The sequence below is a fragment of the Camelus ferus genome, chromosome 20, assembly GCF_009834535.1.
Source record: "Camelus ferus isolate YT-003-E chromosome 20, BCGSAC_Cfer_1.0, whole genome shotgun sequence".
NCBI classification, from domain to species: domain Eukaryota; kingdom Metazoa; phylum Chordata; class Mammalia; order Artiodactyla; family Camelidae; genus Camelus; species Camelus ferus.
Window position 1 is genome coordinate 22,179,513 of NC_045715.1, and position 24,560 is coordinate 22,204,072.

A 24,560-nucleotide genomic window follows, 5' to 3' on the forward strand; every position below is an offset into this window, starting at 1 on the left:
AGTTTTTGTTTTTCTGGGACTGTCTTAATTTTTTCTATGTTCTTGAAAGATAGTTTTCCTGGATATAGAATTCTTGGTTGACAGGTTTCCCCCCTCCAGCACTTTAATTATGTCATCCCACTGCCTTTTGGCCTCAATGGTTTTCTGATTAAAAATTGGCTTTTAATACTTACTGATTATCTCTTGCATATTATAATTCACTTCTCTTTTGCTGCTTTCAGGATTCTCTATTTTCAGCTTTCAACAGTTTGATTATATGTCTCAATATGGAACTCTGCATTGATCCTACTTGGAGTTTGTTGAGCTTCTGGGATGTACAGATTCATGTCTTTTATCAAATTGATGTGGGGGTGTTCAGCTATTAATTCTTCAAAATTTTTTTTCTGTCCATTTCTCTCTTTCCTCTCCTTCTTGGGACTCACATACATTGGTATGTCTGACAGTGTCTCACAGCTCTCTTAGGCTCTGTTCATTTTTCTTCATACTTTTTTCTTTCTGTTCCTCAGATTGGATAATTTCATTTGACCTATTTTTAAGTTCACTGATTCTTTCCTCTGTCTGCTCAAATTAGCTGTTGAAATCCTCTAGTGAATTTTTCATTTCAGTTATTGTACATTTCAACTTGAGAATTGCTATTTGCTTCCTTTTTATCATTTATATCTATTGATATTCTCCTTTTTCTTCCCTGTGAGTGGACCTAACTTCCTTGTCTCTTTGCTTGCTTCATAGATTTTATTAAAAACTGTACATCTTGAGGGGGAGGGTATAGCTCAAGGGGTAGATTGTGTGCTTAACATGCAAGAGATCCTGGGTGCAATCCCCAGTACCTCCATTAAAAAATTAATAAATAAATAAACCTAATTCTACACACAGGTGCACATACACACACACACACACACACACACACACAAAGGAAAGGAAAAGAAAAATGGGCATTTGAATATTATGGAAAACAAAAAGAAAAGAAAAGAAAGAAAAGGAAAGGAAAATTCTCTCTAGGTCTTTCCAGATTGGCTCTGGGTTGGGAAAACTCCTTCAATGCTTAACCAGGCCATTTACAACTCTTTCTCGGCCTTCACTTCCTGTTTGCACTGAGCGTAAAGACCATTCAGAGGTGAACGCTTATGCTCTTCTTAGGTCTTTTCTGAGCATACATCCTGCCTTGGGCATGTGTGTGGATTTCTAGGTTCCCCAATATATATGGGAAATTTCCAAGTCCCTGTTGCCCCCAAAATCTTATTCCCTGGCTTTTCCTCTCAGGTTTTGGCATGTCTGTTGTTTGTTCTCTTATATTTTGCCCCAGGTGGCACAGCTTGTTCATTTGTCTTTCAGTGTTTTCAAAAAATGTCTGTATAACTTCTCTGCTCTGATAGATTTCTAAGATAGGCAGAACAGAGGAAGCCTCTTATATTAGTCCTTCAGGGAATCCCTAGTCAGGTCAAAACATACAAACACAATTTCTTAGGAAAGAAATCTACTCTGCTCCCTCTGGAACCAGGAACCACACTGGGAACAAGAGCTGCCATTTTCAAGAATGTAAACATGTCGGGGTGGGTTGGGGGGGGGGGAGTGGGGGGGGTGGGCAGGACTAGTTAAAACACCTCGAAGTTCTCCACCCTGTTACAGAGGCCTTTCTTCTGCTTAAGCATTTACTTGGTTGCTGTAAATTTCTCTCACTACCTTCCAGATTTTATAAGGTTGATTCTGACAATTTTTGACTGGTTTTTTTTTTTTTTTGATATTTCTGGGGAGTGCTGACCCCCAAAGGTTCCCATTTGCCTGTTTTCACTCATGTCACTCACAGTGATGTTTTGAATTTTTTTTTTTAAATGGAGGTACTAGGAATTGAACCCAGGACCTCATGCATGCTAAGCATGTGCTCTAACACTGAGCTATACCCAGCCCCCTACCCTTGAACTCTTAATTGTAGAAATCTAGTACATCTTTTGTTAGATACTTTTCTGGGTATTTGATGTAATTATAAATGGTATTTTTAAAAATCTTATTTTCTAATTAAAAATTGCTAATATATAAAAATGCAATTTTTAAAAATATTTGATCCAGAGATCAAACTAAATTTACTTATTAATTCTAATAGTTTCTATGTGGATTCTTTTGGATTTTCTATGTCATCTGTGAATAATGACAGTTTAATTTTTCTTTCCAACCCTCTGCCTTTCATTAATTTTTCTTGCATTATTATAAAGGACCTCTAATACAATTGACAATACAATTAAATTGATGTGGGGATAGTGAACATCCTTTTTCACATCTGACCCTGTGGGGAAAGCTTTCAATATTTCACTATTGACTATGATGGTTGCGAAGATTTTCTTAAGATACTTTTTTAGGTTTCTGTAAGTGTCCTTGCTGTGCTGAATAGAGAAAATGACAGGCTCAAGCTAACCAGCTACAAACTCAGGAAAAGTATGAGAGCCAGAATGCCTCAATGGTAGTATTTTTTTATTTTAATTGAACTACAGTCAGTTACAATGTGTCAGTTTCTGGTGTACAGCATAATGTCCCAGTCATGCATATATATATCAGTAGTAGCTGTCTTTATATTCTTTTTCATTAAAGGTTATTGTAAGATATTGAATATAGTTCCCTGTGCTGTACAGAAGAAATTTGTTTTTTTTAATCTATTTTTATATATAGTGGTTAACATTTGCAAATCTCAAACTCCCAAATTTATCCCTTCTGACCCCCTCTCCCCTAGTAATCATAAGATTGTTCACTATGTCTGCGAGTCTGTTTCTATTCTGTAGATGAGTTCGTTAGTGTTCTCTTTTTTCTTTCTTTTTTTTTTTTTTTTAGATTCCACGTATTAGTGATATCATATGGTATTTTTCTTTCTCTTTCTGGCTTCACTTAGAATGACAATCTTCAGGTCCCATCCATGTTGCTGCAAATGGTATTATTTTTTTCTTTTTTTTTTAATCACTGAGTAGTATTGCATTGTATAAACATACCACAACTTCTTTATCCAGTCATCTGTCAGTGGACATTTAGGTTGCTTCCATGTCTTGGCTATCGTATATAGTGCTACTATGAACATTGGGGTGCATGTTTTTTGTTTTTTGTTTTAAAGACAGACATCTCCTGTAGCTAGAGGGCAGATTGAGCTGAAACTCAAGTACAGGACTTGATTGTAAGTGTAGCAGAATTATAGAATTGACTTAATTCACAGCCTGTTAAGACTCCTACATCAAAATCAGTGCCCTGATAAGGAGAGAGTGGCACCCTGATATCCCTGATACCTGGGATGGAGTTACCTATATGGACACACTTGAAAACCTTGAACCCTAGATTCCCCTGAATTCTCTAGAACTAAAGAAGTGTTCCATTTCCCCCTTGTTGGGAGATAATAGTTTCTCCTTGTTCAGAAGTATGTGGAGGCTACATCTGAGGCAGTTGCCTTGTAAGTGATACCTGCCCTTCCCAAGATTTGCCCCCAAACTCCTTCATGACTTCTAGGCTAATAATTTGGATCATTTTTTGTTATGGCCCAATTGGGGAAATACTGACTTCACTTTGGGAGAAAAGAAATTATTCACTAAAAGAGTTGCAGAATCTGGGTAATATGTACCTGTAGTAACTGGAAGAATATGCCCAGGGATGGGGATTTTGAAGGTTCTGGAACAAGGGGATTAGAATATAAGACTGGATAAGGAAGCATATATTAATATAAAGACACTCTCTTGTGATTTAGGATTTAACTCCTGGCAAAGACACCTAGAAGTGATCCTAGCACATCACTGAGAAAGCTCCTTGAAGCTTGGAAAAACAGTACCCTATGGTGAGAGAGGTGCTGGAACTGCCTTGGAAAAGTTAAAATGTAGACATGCTAGAATAAATTTACCTTTATCAAAGAACTCAACAGTTGACTGTGTTCCCTGGGAGGCCAGAGGATACTCCCCTCAATAAAGCAATAAGAAATCTGCTAGAGATGAGCACTGACATTGTTGAGAATATCAGTAGTAGCTGTTCTTTGAAAGCTAGGATTCATCATAGAGGAGGCTGATAAAGTACTGAAGTCCCTAGTGTCAATGGAGATGATAGGATTTTTAACCAGTAGAGGCCCTGACTTAATTGTCAGTGCTAAGGCAGACATAATTACCATAATAGGCAGCAAAGTAAGAATGGCAACCAGAGGGAAGAGACTGATGGAGATCTGTGGCAATGGCTATTGGGCCATGGTATTTCCAGTGAAAGATAGACAGAAAGCCGATTAGGCTATTACTCAATCTACGTAACCAAAAAAAGATCAAGAGTGAATGAGTCTTGAGGAGGGCATAGCGCAGTGGTTAGAGTATATGTTTAGCATGCACGAGGTCCTGAGTTCAGTACCCCCATTAAGATAACTAACTAAATAAATAAACCTAGTTACCCCCAAACAAACAAACAAACAAAAGAGTGAATGAGCCAAAGGCTGATGTTTGCTACTGAAATGGAAAAATCATGATCCCTCATTCAATTACTAGAATGGAGACAGTTCTTAGACCCAGAGAAGACTGAATTATCTTGAGGAAGGACTCTGACAACACAGTAGCAGTTCCTCTAATCCTAAAGGGACCTATTGTAATTTACTAAGGTAACTGTACACAGGACAAAGGAGGAACAATAAGATCTTTTGAGAGATGTTGGTTTTAGAATCTGTGGTGACGCTGGTATCAGGATACCCAAAGTGACATCATGACCTCCCTATTAAGTGGTATATGGAGGCTGGGTGATAAATGGTGTCCTGGACCAAGTTTTTCTCAGCAGAGCTTGGTTCATGAGGACGTGATAAGACTATTGCTGGTGTGGAGAAAGTTTTAGTGGTCTCAGTAGAAAATCAGTGGTTCTCATGGGTCTGTGAACCAATCCTCTGGTAATATGCCTACCAGAGAATGGATCTATTTAGATAGAACTCTCACATTGGCTCTCTAATCTATGAAGTAGGAGCCATAATGATGGGAAAATATGAGTAAAAGCTCCCAAAACAATCTTTCCTACCACCTGCCAAGCCAAGATATATTAGATAAATTCGTTTTGCATTCCACTTGGAATGACAGATTCATATCAACATGAAATACTTAAAGAATGCAGTTGTTATATATTTTATTTCCATTTTTTCACCACTGTGGCTCCTGTGAAAACCAGTATGACTATGATGGATGATGGTGAACTATTTGATAATCCAACATAGACTCTGGGTCTTGGTATATGGGTTTTGATCTGGTCATAGTATCCCCTTCTATCTCCATCAGGAAGGAAGACCAAAAACAGTTCACATTCACATGGAATAAGCAGCAGTGTACAGTCATGGTCTTTCCCAGGGCTACTCTCTTGCTCCCTCTCTTGCTCTCTCTGTCACAGTATAGGCTAACATTACCTTGATCATCTGGACATTCCCCAGAATATTATACTGATCCACTATATATTTTTTTTCAAGGCACTTGTTTTTTTTATTTTTAACGAATAATAGTCATTTTACCTGATCCACTATATTGAAAACGTCTTAGACCAGGGAGCAGGAAGTAGCAAGTACTCTGGATGCCCCCATAAGACACAAGTATACCAAAGGGTAGGAGATAAACTACACACAGATTCAGGGGTGTCTCATATTGCTGAAGAATTAGGAATCCAGTGATTTTGGACATGATGAGTCTCATTGCTGATGTGGAGAAAGTTTTAGTGGTCTTGATAGAAAATCAAACCAGCCACAACATTCCCTTAAGCTAAAGCCTAATCTTAAAGATCAAGGTCCTAATTCTCTTCAATTCTCTAAAGGCTGAGAGAGGTGGGGAAAATGCAGAAGAAAATGTGAAGCCATCAGAGGTTGGTTCATAAGGTTTAAACAAACCACTTCCATAACATAAAAGTGCAAGGCGAAGGCAGCAAGTGCTGATGTAGAGACTGCAGGAAGTTTCCACAAGAGCTAGCTAGGATAGTTCATGAAAGTGGCTACATTAAACAACAGATTTTCAATGCAGATGAAACAGCCTTATATTGGAAAAGGATGCCATTTAAGACTTTCATAGCTAGAGAGGAGAACTCAGTGTCTGACTTCAGAGCGTCAAAGGATAAGAACCTCTTGTTAGGGGCTAATGCAGCTGGTGACTTTAAGTTGAAGCTAGTGCTCATTTGCCCTTCCAAAAACCCTTGGGTCCTTAAGAATTGTGCCAAATTTACTCTGCTTGTGCTCTATAAATGAAATTTTAAAAAGCCTGAATGACAGCACATCTGTTTACAACATGGCTTACTTAATATTTTAAGTCCACTATTGACACCTACTGCTCAGAAAAAGATACCTTTCAAAATATTACTGCTAGTTGACAATGCACCTGGTCACCCAAGACCTCTGATGGAGATGTACAACAAGGTTAATTGTTGTTTTCATACCTGCTAACACAATATCCATTCTGCAGCCCATGGACCAAGGAGTGATTTTGACTTCCAAGTCTAATTGTGTAAGAAATACATTTTGTAAGGCTATAGCTGTCATAGATTGTGATTCCTCTGATGGAGCTGGGCAGAGTGAATTAGAAACCTTCTGGAAAAGATTTGCCATTCTAGATGCCATTAAGACAAGTAAGAACATTTGTGATTCATGGGAAGAGGTCAAAATATCAACAATAACAGGAATTTGGAAGAAGTTGATTCCAGCCCTCATGGATGATTTTGAGGGGTTCAGTAGAGGAAGTAACTGCAGATGTGGTGGAAATAGCAAGAAAACTAGCATTAGAAGTACAGCCTGAAGATGTGACTGAATTGCTGCAATAATAACATGATAAAACTAACAGATAAGGAGTTGCTTCTTTTTGATGGGCAAAGAAAGTGGTTTCCTGAGATGGAATGTACTCCTGAAGATACTGTGAAGATTGTTGAAATGACAACAAAGGATTTAGAATACTACATAAACTCAGTTGATAAAGCAGCAGCAGGTTAGAGAGGATTGACTCCAATTTTGAAAGAAGGTATACTGTGGGCAAAATGTTATCAAACAGTGTTGCATCTACAGAGAAATCATTTGTGATAAGAAGTCAACTGATGCAGCAAACTTCACTGTTGTTTTATTTTTAAGAAGTTGCCAAGCTGCCCCAGCCTTCAGCAACCATCATCAGTCTGATCAGTCAGCAGCCATCAACATAGAGGCAAGACCCTCCACCAGCAAAATGATTGACTTGCTGAAGGCTTAGATGATGGTTAGCGTTTTTTAGCAATAAAGTTTTTATTTTTAAATTAAAACTTAATATTTGAAATTTTAAAAATTGTTTTTAGACATAATGCTATTCAAAAATTGGTTTTTGACGCATAATGCTATTGCAAAAATAGCATTCAAAAATCGTTTTTTGGATAAAAAATTAATTTTTTAGACATAATGCTATTTGCACACCTAATAGACTACAGTATATTTACAATAGCCAAGATATGGAAGCAACCTAAGTGTCCATCAACAGATGAATGGATAAAGATGTGGTATATATAACAGAATACTACTCTACCATGAAAAAGAATGAAATTTTGCCATTTGCAACAACATGGATGGACTTGGAGGGTACTATGCTAAGTGAAATAAATCAGACAGAAAAAGACAAATACTGTCTAATATCACTTATATGTGGAATCTAAAAAAATACAACAAACTGGTGAATATAACAAAGAAGAAAGAGACTGACAAATACAGAGAACAAACTAGTGGTTATGGGGAGAAGGAAGGGGGAGAGGCAAGTTTTAGTGGTAAAGGATTAAGAGGTACAAGCTACTATGTATAAAATAAATAAGCTACAAAGATATATAGTACCACATAAGGACTATAGCCAATGTTTTATAATAACTATAAATGGAATATAACCTTTAAAACTTGTGAATCACTATGTTGTATGTCTGAAACTTACATAATATTGTACATCAACTACTCTTCAATTTAAAAGAGACTACAGTATAGTATGAACATAACTTTTATATGCACTGGGAAAACAAAAAAATTGTGTCTCACTTTATTGCAATATTTGCTTTATTGGGGTGGTCTGGAACCAAACCCACAATATTTCTGAGGAATGCCTGTATTAGTGAGGGGGTCATCCAACACCTTTGAAAAGTTCTGTGGTTGCTCTCTGCTGTGGGCCAATTATGACTGTAGAGGATGCCACCTTTCAGATGGGCTCCTGATTTTAGTGAGGATGACGGTACTCCATTGTGCAGAAGCCAAGTGGGAGCACTTCACCATCAACTGTAAAGACCATCAAGAATATTTCAGTAATAGGAACATTTTGGTCTGTGGAGATCTTTAATGGTAGCAAATTGATCATGGTGTCCCTAGGAACAAAACAGGTAATCAATCTACTAGAATATTGCTTGATCTATATAACAGGAAAAACTCTAGGTCTGGTAGCCAAAAACTTGGCATGAGTCACCACTATAGTGGAGAATTATGCCCTCTCTCCCAGTTTCCAGACTTAAGTCAGTTCACAGACCCAGAGCCCTTTGAAAAGGCTACGTTCCCTTGAGGAAGGACCTTGCACCACTGCCACAAGTAAACACCTTAATCTTCCTCTAAGCATTTCCCAAAGGGACATGTAGCCATTTACTAGAGTGAGTGTACACTGCAGAAAAGGAAATACCCAGACCTTTCAGGGAAATAACTCACCCTGTAGTTATTTCCCTGGTTATTGGAATTATAATTGGAATAGATATATTTGGCAACTGGCAGAATCCCCACATCAGCTCTGACCTATGGGATCATTATAGGGTCACTATGGTAGGCAGGTCTAAGTGGAAGCCTCTGGAATTTCCATCCCTTAAACCAGAAGCAATACTGCATCCCTGGGGGAAATGCAAAGAATGATGCTCCCATCAAAGATTTGAAAGAAGCAGGGATGGCAATTCCTAACTCTTCCCATTTAATTCACCAGTTTGGCCTGTGCAAAAGTCAGGTGGATCTTAGAAAACTTACCATGGACTATCATAAACTTAATCTGACTGCAGATACTGTCCAGATCTAGTCTCTTTACTGTGTTTACTGTAATATCTTTTACCGGACCTATGACTCATCTAGAAACTGTGTCTGTATTTTAAATTTACAAAAATATGGAGCTTTAAAAGTATATTTAATAAAACAGATTTCTAACTTAATTGTTTTGTGGTCTAAGCATATGGTCTTAACATGATAATAAACTTGTAATTTGTTAAGACTTATTTTGAGTCCTAATACAGTCAATTTTTGCCATTTTTGTAAATGACAGGAATGTAAATTCTCTAATTATTGTATGAAAAGTTGCTTATCTGTGGTGTGCTAATATATTTCTTACAAATTTTGTCTGCTTGATCTAGAAATTTCTGAGAGACATATGTTAAAATCTCCCATTGTCATTAGGAATTATGAATGTCTCCTTATAATTCTGTCAGTTTTTGCATCTAGGCTGTATGAGTCTATGCATACAAATTAAGAATTTTATGTGTATAGGCTGTATGAGTCTATGCATACAAATTAAGAATTATTAATTCCTCCTTATGAATTATATCATCTGTGATTATGTACAGATCCTCTTCATTTCTAATAATACTTTCCTTTGGTTAATTTTTGTCTGGTATGTTTTTTTCCATTCATTTATTTTCAACTTTTCTGTGTCTCTTTTCAAATGAACTTTAGTATATAGCATATAGCTCTGTATTTAAAAATCATTAAACCCAACAATCCTTGGAAAAATGGAAAATTGTATTTATTGTGATTAGTGATATATTTGGATTTATTGCTATAATCTTGTGTTTTTTTCTTTTGTTTCTTTTTTGTTTTCTTTTTTCTCTTTTTGTTTTTTTCTTTTAAAAAATTTTTAAAATTTATTTTAATTTTTTAAATTTTTATTTATTTATTTTGTATCTTGTGTTCTATTTTGTGATTTTCCTATGCTGCTTCTTTCCCCTTTCTTGCTTGCATTTGGAATGATTGACTGTGTTTTCTTTTTTTCCTTTATTTCTTCTCTAATGGCTTGGAAGTTATATTTTCTGTTTCCATTCTTTTAGTAAATATATTTTATATTTTAACATGCATACTTGACAAGTCTAAAGGTGGTTAACTTATGTACCTTTTTCAGTAAGGATTCTCTGATTGCTACTACACTGACCACCTTCTTTCCATCTGGTATGTTAATAGGTCTAGCATTCAGGTGTGTCATATTTTATCCTTCATCTTGTTGTTATTGTTGCTTTATACAGGCAATAACTGTTTAAATGTACTCAAGTCTTTATTTGTATACTTTTCTCTCTTGCATTTCAGTGTTTGGTTTCCTTCATCTTGAAATACATTCCTTAGGAATCTTTCACTGAGGTTGTGTAAGTGATAAACTCTGAGTTTTTCTTTGGATAGAAATGACTTTATTTTACCTTCACTTAAAAAAATAATTTACTTCATATTTTAAAAATCCATAATTTAGATATCTTGATATTCCAATCTTAAATATTTGTGTCTACATTTTAAAAAGAACTTTTGCTTACAGAGCCAAGTTGATGTTAACACGTCTAACAAAATGAATAGTAATTTCTTTATATCATCTAATATCCACCCCATATTCTGATTTTGTCAATTATCCTAATAATATCTGGTTTTCCAAATCGGATCCAACCCAGAACGACATACTGCATTAGTTTATTTTTGTGTCCCTTAAGCCCCTTTCAATCTTGAACAGTTGCTTTTTTTCACGACATTGATTAACTGAATAGACAAGGCTGCTTGTCCCGTGGAATATCCCACCTCCTGGGTCTGACTGCTTCCATATGGTGGTGTTCAGCGTGTTTCTCTTTCCTCTAGATTTCCTTTAAACTGCAGGTTAGATCCAAAGGCTTGATTAGATTTAAATCAAACGTTATTAGCTAGATCACATCACAGGTGATGCAATATTCATACCAGAAGACAATAATATCTTACTGATCCATCTGTTATGTAAGTATTCTTGTACAAAGTTATATGCTAAGATTGTACTCTTTGTTAATGGTTTATTTCATATTTTTTCCTAGACAGAACTTCTGTGCGATAGATTCCAGTGAGGATATAATAAACAAGAGACTGGGAAGAGTGTTGGAAAAATGCATGCTGAAGATGGTGGGCACACACATTTAACTTCCAACTAGCATGAGTTGGAACCACTTGGAATATGCCTCTGCGCAGGTAGGAGAATTTTTTTAGGATATAAATCTAAAGAGTAGCCTTGCTGGGTAAGAGGAAATTGTATCTTTAACTTTACTACTTGATACCAGATTACTCTCCAGTTAGCCCATTTACACCTCCACCAGCAGCATGTAGAATAGACGTTTATCTTCCCCAACAACTGGTATTTTCAGATTTTTTTTTTACTTTTGCCAATATCATTATGTGAAATAATACCTCATCGTGGTTTTTAAAAAATTGTTACAGACATCATGACATTTCATCCCTAAATTCTTGAATGTTCATTTTATGAAAATAAGGACATTTCCTACTTAACCTCAATATCACCTTATACCACCTGTACTCAGTCTATATTCCTGTTCCTCCAATTGCCTAAAGAATCAGTAAGCATTTAGGTAAACCTAAACAGGTGCTGACAGTATACTGGTGGTTTGTTCAGTCACTTTCATTCTCGACTGATGGTGTAGCAGGGTGTAATGGTCTAAGTTGTCAGATATTCCCTCCAAGAACTATGAAGACAGTAGTCCTCTGTCTTCTGGTTTCTGTAGTTGCTGTTGAGAAATTTGCTATTTGTCTAGGCATCACTGCTTTATGGAAAGCATGTATTTTCTTTCTGGTTTCATTTCAAATATTACCCCATCTTTGAGTTCTTCAATTTCTTTCTGATGTATCTGGGCGAGGATTTAGTGTATCTTGGGACTCGTTTCCTGAGATTGAGAATTCTTGTCCAAAATCAGTTCTGGATAATGATCAACCATGATCTGTTCTCATCCTCTCATTATCTGTTGTAAGAGCCTAAAATTGTGCCTGGAACACATTATGTATTTATAAATAGTTGTTGAATGAATTTGTAAATAAATGAGCATTTTTCTCCACTCCCCCTCATTCTTTCTATTCTCTCCTGCTCAAAATTTTTTCAGATATTTGTTAGAACATTTCATTTTATCTGCCATGCCTCTTCCTCTCTTTTACATATTTTTTGTCTCTTTCTCTTTCTGAGCTTCATTTCAGATCATTTTTTAGGTCAGATTTATCTTCCAAGTGCCCGATTCTAACCTCAGCTACTTCTAATCTTCTGTTTAACCCATCCATTGTGTTCATATTAATCATTTGTAATCATCGATACTTGGCTAATCTTTTTTTTAAATTGAAGTATAGTCAGTTTACAATGTGTCAATTTGTGGTGTTACCACACACACAGCATAGAAGTTCAGCCATACATGTTACGTATATATTATTTTTCATTATAGAGACATTATTTTTCATTATAGGTTACTACAAGATACTAAACATAGTTCCCTGTGCTATTCACTGGAAACTTGTTGTTTATCTATTTTATATGTAATAGTATCTGCAAATCTCAGACTCCCAATTTATCCCTTCCCATCCCCTTCCCCGCTGGTAACCATAAGTTTGTTTTTTATCTGTGAGTCTGTTTCTGTTGTGTCAATAAGTTCATTTGGTTTTTTTTAGATTCCACATATAGGGTATTTTTCTTTTTCTTTCTGGCTTACTTCACTGAGAATGACAATCTCCAGGTCTATCCATGTTGCTGCAAATAACATTATTTTATTATTATTTATGGCTGAGTAGTATTCCATTATATAAATATACCATATCTTCTTTATCCAGTTATCTGTCAATGGACATTTAGGCTGTTTCCATGACTTGGCTATTGTAAATAGTGCTGCTATGAACATTGGGGTGCAGGTGTCATTTTGAAGTAGAGTTTCTTCTGGATATATGCCCAGGAGTGGGATTGCTGGATCATATGGTAAGTCTATTTTTAGTCTTTTAAGGAATCTCTGTACTGTTTTCTGTAATGGCTGCACCAAACTACATTCCCACCAAGAGTGTAAGAAGGTTCCCTTTTCTTCACACCCTGTCCAGCATTTATTGTTTGTGGACTTTTGAATGATGGCCATTCTCACTGGTGTGAGGTGGTACCTTATTGTAGTTTTGATTTGCATTTCTTTGATAATTAGCGATATTGAGCATCATTTCATGTGCCTATTGGCCATTTGTATGTCTTCATTGGCGAACTGCTTATTTAAGTCTTCTGCCCATTTTTAGATTGGGTTGTTTGTTGTTTTATTATTAAGTTGTATGAGCTATTTATATATTCTAGAAATTAAGCCCTTGTCAGTCTCATCTTTTGCAAATATTTTCTCGCATTTTGTAGGTTGTCTTTTTGTTTTGCTTATGGTTTCCTTTGCTGTGCAAAAGCTTCTAAGTTTAATTAGGTCCTATTTGTTTATTTTTACTTTTGTTTCTATTACCTGGGTAGGCTGCTGGTGAGTCTTTTTTTTTTTTTTAGTATTCTGTTTCTTTCATGCTTTTAATTCTTTGTTTATAACTAATACTTTTTATCACACAAGCATAAATCTTTTAAGTCCATCGTCTGAAGTGCTTGAGGGTCTAATCCTGCTGTTTGTTACGTATGCAAACTCTCATTCATTGTGGATTATTTCCTTGTGGGCTTTCTAATTTTGGATTGAGTTGATGGCCTTAAGACAGACCTTCATAGGCTATTGTGAAGATTGGATAAATTAACTCACATGAGGATATGTCTCAAGTCCAGATGAAAATAAGATCACATTGAAACAAATATATAGAAGGGGCAGAATGATTCACCAGGTCATGCTATGTGTAAGAACAAACAAACAAAACAAAAAAACCACAAGAGTAACATGCTTAAATTATCAAACCCTGGAAAGAATCACACAAGGGAATAATATTAAAAACTCTCTCCCATGCACCAGGCATTTTACTTATATTATCTTTAACCTTCATAGCAATTGCAAGGAAGGTGATATTCCCATTTTACAGAGCAGAAACTGCAACAGAGTCATTAATTTATAGCTAATTGCGGAACCCAACTTAAAACCCAGGTCTGGATGATTATAAAGTTCATGCTCTTTCAAATTCACCCCATTGTCCCTCAAAACTATTATTAGAAAAAAACATCATTTGGACTACATATGTATTTTGCCCACTTTCAATTTTAGTTCAGGCCAGTTACCCCCATGGATCATAAAAATGTGTTAAATAATTAATGCAAAGGGAAAAAAGAATGCATAAAACTACAAAAGAATTGCATTTTAAGTAGAGAAATTTTAGTTTTTCATTTTCTTTCATTTTTACAATTTGGGATTTTGTTTATGCACAAAAAAGTCAATTAACAAGAAGCTTACTTATGAGAAACCCCTAGAGCTCCCAAAATCTAATAAAAATATATCTGAGCTGAGCATTCCAAATCCAACAAAGCAAACAAGTTTAAATTTAATTCCTTAATAAGGAATTTGCAAATGTAGTCTCAACATAAACAATTTTACATCAACAAACCAGGAAGCATTAAAGCCAGTTGGTGGCAGTACATTTCAGCAGTCAGTCCTTTGCTATCCAGACCCAGAGAGGCTGATGGGATGTGCCCACAAGGAATCTTAGGCTCTGGGCCAGCCGCTCTTGCCTGTCAAACTCTTCCAAGGATCATCTTCCAGGGGTGAGCCAGGGGTGTTCAGGAATTGCCAACTTTTTAAAATATTGTCAACATAAATTGCACCCAACATAAAATAATACTGACTTTAATAATAGATTCAATTCAGTATTATATGGTATGAGTTTATTTAAGGTACAGATCTGGGTATCTTGATATAATCAACATTCCACCAAAAGTTGGTGCTTGTCATTTGGTATAAATTTAATATGTAATCTTCACATCTCCAATTTAGCTGTAGGTTACATTTTATTACATGGACTTTAAAATGTTTAATGCTATTAAGTAGTTAACTAAATAATAAAAATTGATCATTAACTTTGCAAAAGTATCCAAAGAAATATGGAAAGATGATTCTGTTAATGTATTTAGCAAAAACAGATGATGCAAATAATTGGAGTCACTGGAAGATTAACTCTCTCCACCTAATTGGTCATATTTGCATTTTGGCTGTGAATTTATTTTTGCCAGATTCTGTGAGAAGACCAGCCACCATTACAAAAAATTACTGACATTATAAAAGCATTTTAGTTTTCTAAAATTGCCATGATATATAATCTGAATTATTTCTGCTAAAACAAATGAGTACTGAATTTATCCAAAAAAATTAGATGCTTTTAATATTATGACAGTAATACAAATACAATATTGTTAAAACTGAATTTTGTAATCATCTCAACATAAAAAAAATCTCCTTGGCTTCCTATTTAGTTAGAGCCCCTTAAAGATAAGCCTTCCTCCTTTTTCAGTTTCCACAGGCTACAGAATGAATTATTCCAAATGAAAACTTTCCACATCTGCCTGAAAAAGCCACTGCCAGCTGCCTGAGGGCCATCATCCCAGCTGCTTATAGCCTAGTGGGGCTGGGATAATGGCCCTCACACTTGTCTCTGCTCAAGGATTTCTGAGTTCTGACTCCAGGGTCAGGACTGTTAGGTGGCGGTGGTACATGTGTCATTGCACAAGGTACTATGGGTGCCTCTCCAGAGGGGAGTACTCTATACATATCTGCCAGCGTTGCTCAAGGATACCAGCTCCCTGAATCCTGGCATGTTGGCTATTTCCCACCATTCTAACTTTTGTCTCTCTAATTGGTATAAAGTGGTTCTCTCACTGACAGGAGTTTCTCACTTCATTTATCGTATTTACCATTTCTAGAAGTTCAATTTGGTTCCTTTTCAAATCTGCCATATCACTTTTTCTATTTTCCTACTTCCTGCAGATACAGTCAACCTATTTCTTTAAAATAATACATTTTGTTGTTTTATAGTTTGTATCAGATATTTCAATATCTAAAGTCTTTACATGGGGCTGCCCTTAGGCCACAGGACACCTTTATGAGAATTAGAAAACATGGCCCTCCTTCAAGCACATTTTTTTTAAAAGTTAGCATGTTATCATAAAACTGACTGGCTCTGCCAGGGAGAAATTTTCAGCACTCTGGTGGTACATACATGTATCCAAACTGTCACCCACAACCCCTGGGTTCCCTGGGTGCTGGGGCACACAGCTGTTGATGGACACATACTCTGTGGCACCCCTGCCTTCAGGCATCAGATTTGGGGTCTAGCAGGTACAGAAACTGGGCTTCTAGGGCAATGGACTGGAGCCCCAAGTTATCTTTGACTATATGCTGGTCGTTATATTTGAAAGCTTATTTGTAGGAATAATTTGAGGGCCAGGATGAAGGTAATTTCCTCCATAGAGAATTTGTTTTGCTTCTTCCAGGAGCTGGATGCGTTGTCAGTGCTGAGCTACCCAAAGTCAAGGGTTGGGATACCCTGGGTAACCCAGGAAAACAGAACCAGGCTGTCATTCTGGCAAGTTGGCCCACGTCTAGTTTACCCTCAACCTGGCTTACTGGGGGGAAGGGGTCTCCTATTAGGTTTCCCACAGGGCAGGCCCTGAGCTGTGATGGAGACCTATTTATCTCAAGAGGCCATCAAAAGGAAAGATCAAGCCTCCCCTAGTGGGCAAAGGTCCTCGGGCAGAGGGCAGCCGCCGGGCTCCTCCCTCCTTGGTCCCTATTATCTACAGAGTGATGCTATCCCACCTTGTCAGTTCTTTACAGGGGACATTTTCAACATTTTATCCAGCTTATTTAGTTGTTTTCAACAGGAGCATTGCTGGAGAGAATTATCCTGCTATTACCAGAAAGAGAAGTCCTGTTGTTTTAATTTGGATTTCTCTGATTATCAGTGGTGAATCCCAGCATCTTTTCTTCCATGGTAGCAGTTCGCTTCCTCTTCTGTGAAATGCCCACTCATCTCCTGTGTCCTCTTTTCTCATGGCCTCCTGCCTTCCTCTTGTTGATTTGCACGTGTTCCTTAAATACTCTAGGTATTAATTCTGTGCTCATTTTAATATATCTTTTCCTAGTCTGTATCCATCCAATACCTTGATGATGTCCTTTCCTAAACAGAAATCCTGTGGACAAATTTAACGTATTGTTCTCCCTAGAAGGTTTGCAGTGTGCTGGTATTGTCCCTCATGACTGTTGTTCAGACAAATCCCGTTCTTCCAGCCTCATCTGACCTGCACAAAATAGAGGGGCACTTCCCTCCCTCTATTGTCCACCCAGCTTGATTTTCACAGGCTGAGTCTGCAGTGCTGGCAACCCTGCCACATTGATGCTTCATTTGTTAGCTTCCCATAAAAACCCCAAGTCCCCTACATGTGTTGTTGTTAAACTGTATACCCCCTTATCCTGTGCTTATGAAGTCAAGTTTTAGGCCTTCAGGCAGAATACAGATCTCTATTATTTTTCATCCTGATTCAGTCCACCATTCCAAGCTGCTCAGTTATTTTTGGACCCCGATTCTGTCATCCAGAGCTTTGGCTGTCCCAGTTTTTTGCCACCTGAAACTTTGATAAATATGTCATCCGTTACTATGTCCAAGTAACTGGTAAGAATGTGAAATATGAGAAGACTCAGGCCAGAGCCCTGGACCATGTCCCTGGAGCTCTCTTTCAGGCAGATATTGATTAATTAATGATAACATTTCACCAAGAGTTACTGAGAGCATCTAAATGCCTGAGCCTGAGCTAAGTGCTGGAAATAAAAAGGTGGCAAAAGAAATAAGTTCTACACCCTCAGAGGGTTCACATCCTAGAGGAGGAGACAGATGCAATTAAATATGACATAAATTATGACCACTTGTTCAGTGCTTTTGTTTTTACAAAGAACCCCCTCACAGACTATCTCTTTTGAGCCCTGTTTGGGATAGGCAGTCAACTGGGAATAAATTGACTTAACCATGAGCCATCCCAGATTTCCCACATTATCTTTAGGGCTATTAGGAAATTAGTCAGATGCTTTGCTGAAATTCAGGTGCACCGTATCTACAGTCCTACTGGAAGTATCTCCAACAGGATAGAGATCAATCTGGCAGGAGTTGTTCCTCGTGAATGCATGCAGTTCCCCTTTATAGCTGCTTATTAATTATTTGTTCATAATCTACTGCCAGTTTCATTTGCGGCACTTCTTCAATAGTCTCTGAGGCAAGTTCTCTCACTATGCTGGGATGCAATTCATCAGGACCAGGAGATTCAAGATGACCTTACAGTCCTCACTGTTTATCTGAGGAGGGTATTTACCCGTCAGGTCAGCAATTCAGGGGAGCCTGACAAAGACTTCTTCAGGGTCCAATCCACTCTCTCCAATGCTGGGAGGTGGTAATGCAATGTTTCTCCATCTGGAGAGTCCTGTCCCATTAATGAATTATGAAACGCATTTAGTAGGTTGTCACCAGCATTTCCTCTTAAATAAAACAATGAATAGAACAGAAAAGGTCAGAGAGTACTGTAGGTAGTAAGAGTAACTGTTTTATGAAATTTTCCTTTCAGTTATATGTTACACCTATGTGCTCTGGGCTAAGATTTTTAAAACAAATCTCTTATTGTGGGTCTTAGTCAAAAAAAGTTTGAAAGCTACTCGCATAGTGATTAAATCGGTCCCCGAGTCAGCTAGAACTGGGTTCAGCGATGGGACTTTGGGCAAGTTACTCAACCTAAGAGAATTTCCTCATCGATAAAACAAGATTGTAACACCTATCTCCTTGGGTTGTTAAATGACATAATGAGTGCAAATTGCTTAGTTCAGCGCCCAGAATGTAATGTGTTCAGAAGATGCTTTAAAGATACGCACACATGGCCTTGTTTCCTTTTCATTCCCAGCGCTATTAATTTCACTTCCTACTTTCTATTTTCGGCAGTTTGGAGAAGCAAGTCTGTGGCTTTCTAGCAATCCTAGATTTTATGGATATTACCTCTCTCATCTCAGTGGGTTTCAGGGCTCATAAACCTGCTTCTCTCGCGGCTCCATGCCGGCGTTGCCTGCAGTTTGGGGGAGGATCTGCACGCCCCAGCCCACCTTCTGCCATCAGAGATTCGCTCCCTGGGCCCTTTCGGTTATGGGAGTGGGGTGGGGATTTTTTAATTTTAAAAGTAGGCGCTCTTCTTCCTTTTCCTCTGAGGGAAGGAAACCCTCCTCCTGCCTGTCCTCCCAGCGTTGTAAGCTCTCTCGCGTCGCCTCGCAGGTTTGAGTTGCTTCTTTCCTCTCCCTGAACCTCTGCTCCTTGGCCGTGGGGCCGAGGTGCGCTCAGCCCACCGCCCCGCCTCATTCTGGCGCCGCCCTCACAGGGTGTGCTGGAGCCATCTGCCCACCCGAGTTTCGGGGCGCCCTGGCTGTAACCCCTCTTTGGGCCGGTGTCCAAGGGGTGGGGCAGGCCAACTGCGCAACCCACCTCCTCCCAGGAGCCTGGTTGGCTGCTTTATGGCCACGTGAAAGCAAGGCAGGCCTCACTCAGTCAATCCTCATTCAATCATGCAGTCACTGCTGAGGGTATCAAGGTGACTAAGTATTGATCCCCGCTTTCAAAAAGCTCATTCCAGTCCTATGTCTTTAATGCCACCCCTAAAAAATTATGTATCAAGCAGCTGGTGTGGGTGGGGGACCTCTAAAAAGTTTCTAACAGTGGAAATTATCTATCTTAATAAAATTTTAAATAAAATATAAGAGTTTATAAGTAAGGAACAGGATCAAAGAAATTTAAAGGATGAAGCAAAGTTCACTTTTAAAAAAGACTTCCCACTTAAAGGATTTTCTTCTTAAATTGTCTATAAAACAGGAACCATCCTCGCTTTTATTCTCAGATTACATATTTGGTGTCATGTGTTGAGATGGCAGCAGGATACTGGAGCATCACTTCTAGGCCATGCTGAACACAGCATCACACCAACAAAATGCTGAGTTATAAAGAAGTCCACACCTGGAAACAGGTCCCTGTGTGACTGTGGGACACTCCCCACTCTCCGCAACTACCAAATAAACATCACTTAGAAAACACTGTGCATTTGGTACACCAGTAGGCAATGAAAGGCATACTTCTAAAACAGTCCAAGATTATACACCCCTTTCAGCAATCCCATTAGAACTAGGCTTTTGTCTTTGAAAATGGCTATTTGAGTAGCTAAAAACTATTTTTATACAACCTTTCTTTAGCGAGAATAGGTTATAAAAATTTTTTAAAAATCTGTGCTTTGCAAACCACGTGGACTTTGTGTGTCAAAATTAAATTCCAAAAGAAACTGATGTTATAGAAAGGTCAGCTGAACAGAGCCCTAATCCTGAAAATATTACAGTTGAATGCCTGGCCCATCTTATCTGTAGTGAGATGCCTGGGTGTACGCACTCTCTCAGAAATCTATGTATAACAAGTAGAAATGTTTGCTTCCATCATATGTTTGAAGTACATCTGACCAATGGGAGAAGGGAATGAGATGAAGGGGCTTGTGCTGGTGTTGGAGGTGACACACTGCCAGCCCTTGCAGCAGTTCTTCAGCTAGGGTTGGCTGAAAGAGACAGAAGGAAAAACTGGGGAGAGAGATGACTCAAAGGAAAAACTTCAATTTGGCATTCCTCAGTCTAGGAATAAGGACAGGGAAGGGGAAGAGCTGGGAGGTGGCAAACAATTGCTGTGGTGACAATAGAGGCCAGTGACACCAACCTACAGAAGGAGGGTTGCATGTAGTCAGTCCTCAGTGATTGCAGGAGAGGGCCAGCCATCCTCCCTCTGCATGCCTCCTCTGACTCCCTCCCACCCCACCCAGGTGCTGTGCAGGGGACAGAGCTCACAGAACAGCTCCTGCAGCTGGCAGGTGGCAGTGGCAGTGGTCCTCCTGGACATCACATAGCAACTGCTCAGAACAAAGCCCTCTCCAAGGAAGATGCAGGAGACAGCTGATTATTTCTCCCTACCCTTTCCTCCAGTTCATCCCTTCACTGTGTTAGGATGCTGGCCAATCCCTGCCATCATGCAGCTACCCTCATAGCCTGATGACGGACATTGAACAAGTGAGTAGAAAGAATACAGGACCCAACTTATTTAGGGGTGTGTCTCAGAAAACCTTTTTGAAAAAGTTATGTTTCAACTAAAACTTGAAATACATCCTCCCCCACAAACCATCTTCCTCCAGGTGCTATCCCTTTCCAGTGAGTCATTTCATCCTGGCACCACCATCTTTTTCTACATATCAAACCTGGCCTCCTCTGGCCAAGGCCCCTTCCTAAGACCTTCTGTTCTCTTGTATTTTTATTATTATTTTTTTAACTGAAGTATAGTCAGTTTACAATGTGTTAATTTCTGGTGTGCAGCATAGTGATTCAGTTAACTTCTTTTCATATTCTTTTTCATTATAGGCTATTACAAGATATTTAATATAGTTAGTTCCTTGTGCTATACAGTAGGACCTTGTTGTTTAATTCTGTTCTCTTTTGTTCAAGGCTGAGAATACCTCAACCTACCATTCCCCAAATTTATGTCCCAGTCTGAGAAATCCTATACAGAAGAGCTGGGGTGGGCTTTTGCCACCAGAGATCTGGGCACTAGCTTTAGTGCCAAGCCTCCTGCATATAAGACTGCCTCTTTCTCCTGGAAGCTGGAGAAATGGGTTTACATACGTTAGGACAAGTTTCTTGTGGCTGCAGAGAGGACATGCAATTTTGTGCATAGCTGCCTCTGTACCAAAGGTAGCCCGGTTTCTGCAAACCTTCAGTGGTGCCCACAGGAACTCAGGCCACTGTGTTTGTTCTTTTCTACCTCCCGCCCATCTGCCTTGGCAATGCTACCCCCACCCGTCAGGCAAGCTCGTGTGCCTTCCAGGCATCTAGAGACCTGACGCCCACTGTAGCGGCTGATTCCAGAAAGGCCATGGCTGTGTAACAGGAATACTGTGATACAACTCCTTCCCCACCTCCTCCAGCTCCTCCTTCTGAGAACATGTGTGTGGTGGCGCTGTATCCGACATGGAGAGTTGGGTAGAACAGGATCCTTGCTTTCATCAGGCAAGTGTGACTCAGTCTTACCCTCGAGCTCTACACATGCCTGCCATCTGCACTCCCTCTGCCCCTGTTCTCTCCAGAACTGGCTTGCATGCTTCGTTACCATCCCTCCACCGACACCTGTAGTGAGTGGGCTGAATGGTACCCCACAAAATATATGTCCACATTCTAACCTCTGGAACTTATGAATGTTAACTAATTTGGAAGAGAGGTATTTGTAGATATAATTAAGAATCTAGAGATGAGATCATCCTGGATTATCGGGTGTCCCTAAATTCAATGACAAGTGGCCTAAGAGACACATGAGGAGACACAGACAGAACAGCGGAGTGGAGGGCCTTGTGAAGATGGAAAAAAGAAAGGAGTTCGACAGCCACAAACCAAGGTATATCTGGAGCCACCAGGTGCTGGAAGAGGCAAAGCGTTATCCCCTAGAGCCCTTGGAACGAGCCCAGCCCTGCTGGCACCTTGATGTTGGACATCTGGCCTCTCCCCAGAGTGGAGTCTTTGATGATTAATGAGGTTGGTACCCCACATAAAGGCCTTCCCACGTCTGTACCCCAGGCTCCTCTCCCAAGTGGACTCTTTGATGGGCCATGAGATTCCAGTTTTTGGCTGACGGCTTTCCCACACCTCTGTCATTCTTAGGGCTCTTTTGAAGCATAAATACTCTGATGGGCAACGACGTGGGGCTGATCCCTGAAGGCCTTTCCGCACTCGCTGCACGTCTGGGGCTTTTCTCCAGAGTGGAAGCTCAGAAGAACCAAGCGCTGGGGGCTCTTGCACTCGTGGGGCTTCTCTCCGGTGTGAACTCTGCAGTGTGCAGAGCTTAGTGGAATACACATGACAGCTCTTCCACACTTGCTGTCTGCATATAGCCTGCTTGGGTTGTGAACTCTGGTGTGTAATGAGGCGTGACCTGTCTCTGAAATCTTTCCTGCATTCTTTACATTCTATACAGCTTTTCTCCAGTGTGGACTATGTGACCAACAGCACAAGCGGCCTCCTGAGAAAAGGCCTCTCCGCACTCCTTACAGACATACTCCCTCTATCACGTGTGCTCACTGACGGGAGAAAGGGCCTCAGTGTCTCAGAAGGTTCTTCCACCGTGTGACACCTGTGGAGCTCTCTCTGTTATGAAGCACTGATGAGCAGCTTAAGTGGCTGATTCTCATGCTTCCTCCACCCTCTCTGCACTCAGACTCTCACCAGGGGGTGGAAGCTGGGAACCAGGGCTAAAGGCTTTGCCACACTGCTCACATTCATAGGCCTTCCCTCTGAAGGGGACAGTCACAGACTAGATGCAAAGAATTTACCACACTCGCTGCAGCTGTGGGGTTTCCCTCTGGCGTGAGCACACTGGTGTGTAAGAACATTTGTTTCTCAATGCCTTCTCACGCTCCTTCCCTCTGTAAGACTCTCTGCCAGTGGAAGTCCTCTGGGCTGTAGGAACGGGTGACAGCAAATCTCTCTCCAGTGTGGATTTTCTGACAGGCACCTAGCTGCGACTTCCTAGTGGATCCCTTACTGCACGCACTACACTTGAAGGATCCTTTCTTCTAAGACCTGTTGTGGTGTCTTGGGATCCACAAGATTCTAGAAAATTAGATCTCTGGAGGCTAGCCTTTGGGAGTTCTTCCAGTGCCTTCCCTCCACACTTCCTGTCCTCAGAAACACCCTGCTTTAGAGTCGATTCCACCTTCCTGGTTCTGCTCTCACCATCTGACGAGTAACACAGCATGACTTGATTTCCATTCTGAGCAAAATCAACCTGAGAAGAACAGAATAAAGTACAACAAAGAGAAAATGATAACATCCAGGGCTTATCTTCACAATCCTTAATAGTAAGGGCAGGGAATGGGGCCAAGATGAAAACCTCCGAGAGCCGGCAGGCAAAGAGTGAACTGGTGATATGTGAAGAATAAGAGGGTGGGAACAAAGGACAGGACAAAACACCTGTGGAGTAAACAAGGAAGTCAGCAGATGGGTAAAAAACGCAGTCAACCCCCAGCAGGAAAGGGGCGAGAAAACAAAGCAGCAGGTAAAGGGGAGTGACTGAGGGCCAGAGGGCCTTGGCATCCTCACCACATGCAGACTGACCAGGCGGAGCCACGCATCAGGATGCCATCCTCTGTGCAGGTGGCTAACCCGGAGGAGAGGAACATACAGTGAGGTGTTGGTGTGGAGGTCTCCATCAGACTCCCACATGGTGGCTTTGAGCAAGAGAAGATGAGGACTCATCTGAATCAGTGCTCTGCCTGGGGCTCTTCAACACTGTAAATGGCACAAGGGAAGGAGCTGCAACAAGGAGAGGGGCTAATGGACTCCCCCCACTCGCGTATGAGTGAAATCTTCTGTCCTCAGCTGCCTGCAGATGTGGTACCCATGATGCTTTCCCTTGTTCCAGGAGCATGATCAGATTAGGTTGGAAAAAATGAAATTCTGTTCACAGCATGGAAAACAAGAAAGGAGAGATAAAGATAATGGACCAAAGTCAGTCTTAGTCCTTTTGTCAGCAGGAACCAGGCATGGCTGGGGACACAACTGGAGAGCTTGCTGGGAGGAGCAAACAG